The sequence below is a fragment of the Orycteropus afer genome, unplaced genomic scaffold, assembly GCF_000298275.1.
Source record: "Orycteropus afer afer isolate SDZICR_OR568_19922 unplaced genomic scaffold, OryAfe1.0 scaffold00094, whole genome shotgun sequence".
NCBI classification, from domain to species: domain Eukaryota; kingdom Metazoa; phylum Chordata; class Mammalia; order Tubulidentata; family Orycteropodidae; genus Orycteropus; species Orycteropus afer.
In genome coordinates this window covers 2,527,617-2,531,558 of record NW_006921681.1, presented here as the reverse complement: position 1 = coordinate 2,531,558, position 3,942 = coordinate 2,527,617, and the positions used below count along the sequence as shown (strand labels likewise).

General features: G+C 43.5%; 1 protein-coding gene across 1 annotated transcript in view; it reads right to left on the bottom strand.

Moving 5' to 3' along the window:
* The window catches only part of CAMTA1 (calmodulin binding transcription activator 1), a 1,273,846-nt gene that overhangs the window by 602,427 nt on the left and 667,477 nt on the right, over positions 1-3,942 (bottom strand). The gene's annotated exons all lie outside the window — the stretch shown is intronic.

Genomic DNA, 3,942 nt, shown 5'->3' with positions numbered 1-3,942 from the left:
ATATCATTGCTGATGTCAGATGGATCTTGGCTCAAAGCAAAAAATACCAGAAAGATGTTTACTTGTGTTTTATTGACTATGCAAAAGTATTTGATTGTGTGGATCATAACAAACTGTGGATAACATTGAGAAGAATGGGAATTCCAGAACATTTAATTGTGCTCATGAGGAACCTGTACACAGACCAAGAGGCTGTCATTCAAACAGAAAAGGGAACACTGCATGGTTTAAAATCAAGAAGGGAGTGTATCAGGGTTGTATCCTTTCACCACACTTATTCAATCTGTATGCTGAGCAAATAATCCAAGAAGCTAGATTATATGAAGAAGAACGTGGCATCAGGATTGGAGGAAGAATCATTAACAACCTGCAATACGCTAATGACACAACTTTGCTTGCTGAAAGTGAGGATGACTTGAAGCACTTACTGATGAAGATTCAAGAATACAGTCTGCAGTATGGATTACATCTCAACAATCAAGAAAACAAAAATCCTCACAACTGGACCTATAAGCAGCATCACAAAAAAATGGAGAAAAGATTGAAATCGTCAAAGACTTCACATTGCTTGGTTCTACAATTGACGCCAATGGAAGCAGCAGTCAGGACATCAGATGATGTATAGCACTGGGCAAATTGGCTGCAAAGGACCTCTTTCAAGTGCTGAAGAGCAAAGATGTCTCCTTGAGGAGTAAGGTGCACCTGACATAAGCTATGGTATTTTCAATTGCCTCATATGCAAGGGACAGCTGGACAATGAATAAGGAAGATCAAAGAAGAATTGATGCTTTTGGGCTGTGGTGTTGGTGAAGAATGCTTAAAGTACTGTGGATTGCTAAAAGAACTAACAGGTCTTTCCTGGAGGAAGTGCAGCCAGAATGCTCCCTGGAGGCGAGAATGGCCGGACTTCATCTCATATACTTTGGTCATGTTGTCAGAAGGGACCATTCCCTGGAGAAGGATGTCATGCTTGGTAAAGTGGAGAGTAGACGAAAAAGGAGAAGGCCCTCAATGAGATGGATCGACACAGTGGCTGCAACAATGGACTCGGATATAGCTAGGATAGTGAGGCTAGCACAGGACCAGGCAGTGTTCTGTTGTGCAAAGGGTCGCTATGAGTTGGAGGAGACTCGACAGCAGCTAACAACAACATATATAGAGATGGTGATAATTGTACTTTTTTAGAGACCCAATGTTTTGGACAGCAGCTCTGGTAGAATAGTACCTAAGGCACTTGACTGCTAACCAGAAGGCTGGAGGTTCAAACCCACCAGCCACTCCCTGGCAGGAAGGTTGGGCAATCTACTTCTGTAGTGATACTGCCTCAGTAACTCAAGGAGGGGTCGCTATGAGTCAGGGCCGACTCGACAGCACATAACAACAACAACAACAACACATGTTATGGACACACATATCTACTGATGAAATTATATAATGTCTGAGATACCCTTTAAAATAATGTGAGAGTTGGGGTGTGGTGAGGGGTAAATGAAGCCTGGAGTTGATCATAGTTGAAGCTGCATGATAACACATGGCAGTTCATGGTATTACTTTGTCTACTCTGTTGTTCTGTGCCATCTAGCTGATTCTAACTAATAGTGACATGATACGACACTGTAGAACTGCCTCACAGGGTTTTCTAGAGAGTCGGTCACCAGGTCTTTTCTCCTGTGGAGCAGCCGGTGTGTTTGAACCCCTGACCTTTCGGTTAGCACACTAGTGCTTAACCACTGTGCCACCATAGCTCCTTCCTGTGTCTGCTTTAGATGTTTGGAATTTTCTGCAAAAGAATGTTGTGGGTTTTTTTTTTTTTTTTTTTTAAAAAAAAGACAGTTGTGGGATTTGTAGTAAGATCTAGTTACATCTTAGATCTTGGCTCAGCTCCTTACAGCTGTGACTATGAGCAAATGATGCCACCCTCTATTGTATCGTAATCTATGTAAAATGCTCAGCAGGGTGGTGGTGTATAATACCTGTTCTTCATAATTAATTATGATAACACTGAACTGGGCCCCTGTTGGTAGGGTTTCCCCCTACAGAGTGTAACAATGGCCATAGGTCTTGGGAAGCATTGAAATGACTCACTGTCATGTGTGGTGGGGCTGGAAACTCACCTCTGAGAGAGATAGTCCCTGAATACTTGGGGCTCATACACCCCTTCCACCACTTTGGGGGATGATATATTTTTTCAAATTAAGGAGATAGAAGACCATTAAGAACTGAAGATCAGCAGGGTGTTGTGCTATGGAGAAGTTTTGTTTGATATTATATAGGAATCTATGGTGTAACCAGAAGTTGAATTGAAGGCTAGGTTAATCCTAGAAAATGAAAGGTCTGGACACTCTTTCTAGTGCTTTAGCTAACTCTTGAAATCAGTGTACTCAAAACAGCTCTGAGTTATGCCCCTAGTACTAGAACCCTCACATTCCCTGTTATTAACCGATCATTTTTAGGACCTCCACAACCACCAAAAGTCCATGCAGTCAATGGAGCCCCAGCGCATCTAGCAACCTGCAGACTTACTTGGGGGCTATTCTCTTGCCAGGCCGTTTCTCTGGCCTTGGCCAGGAGGCAGCTGATTTTGTGTAATAGCTCTGTTAAGGTTGACCAGCTATTGCTCCATGGAATTCATAAGATCTGTCCCTTGTAGCAGCCCTTTGAGAACAGATGATGTCTTAGTTCCTAGGGGACCCATGGACAATCCCTAGATGGCTTCTGAAGAACCCCAGAAAAGCAGTTGCTGCCGAGCCAATTCTGATTCTTGGCAACAGAGTAGAACAGTGCTCCATTGTTTTTTCTTTTCTTTTTCCCTAACAATGTCCACTCCCTATGCTTTCTATTTACCAAAGCAAAGATTCCAAGGTCAGAGAAGTAACTGATCATCTCTATAATCCCTAACTACTGGCCAGTGCATTCCTAGTCAAAAGGAGAAATTCAGCCAACAAGACTTCTTGGGGGGGGTCTCCAGCTTATTCTCTGTTTGTTTTAGCAACATAGAGCCACAGACAAAATTGAAATGATGCAATCTCAAACGGCTGTCTCTCAGTCTGGGGAGAAAGTTTATTGAGCAACTACTAAGTATCAGGCACTAGTCACTGAGTGTACAAAGGCATGTAAAACTGTCTTAGTTTCAGGATATACAGAAGCAGATCTTGAGATAAGGATTCAGGCACATGTGGTTTATTTAAGAGATGATCCTAGGGACACATGAGTGGGTGAGTTGAGAATTGAGGCAGAGAAGGGAAAGCAGCCAATCTAGGTTCCTTACTGAATAAGCAGAATCCTGGGGTGGTGCAGACTGGTGATGCACTCTGTTGCTAACCAAAAGGTTGAAGGTTTGAGTCTACCCCGAGGCACCCTGGAAGAAAGGCCTGGTGATCTATTTCCCAAAATCAGCACCTACGGAGCACAGCTCTACTCTGACACCCATGGAGTCACCATGAATAGGACTGACTCCACGGCAACTGGGAAACTGAGCAGGTCACTGCTGTAAAGACCTGGAGTTTGATACTGCTGGGGAACCCTGAGAGACAGTATAATATGTACTCAGGTAATATCCCAAAGCACAAGGAAGCTTGGGTGTGTAATCACCAAATGTCTATCATTATAGGTTGAGGAGTGATTCTGGGGTTATTAACCCTCTAGTCTTTCTAGTTTGCCCTGCTGGCAGGCAGAGAGGACTGCTGGGGCCAGAGAAAATGGTCCTTGGTGCAGACAGCTGCAGGTGTTACAGAAAGCAGCCTTGGTGTATGGAGGTGAGTACCCAGAGAAGATGGGCAGGACACAGACATATCAACTACAGATAAGTGACAAGGATAGGTAAGAGTGATGGGGCCTTCCCCAAAATCCATTAAATGGGGAAGAGAATGTTTGTTTAATAAATGGTGCTGGCAAAACTGGAGATCCATTTGCAGAAAAATGAAACAAGATCTGTACCTCACA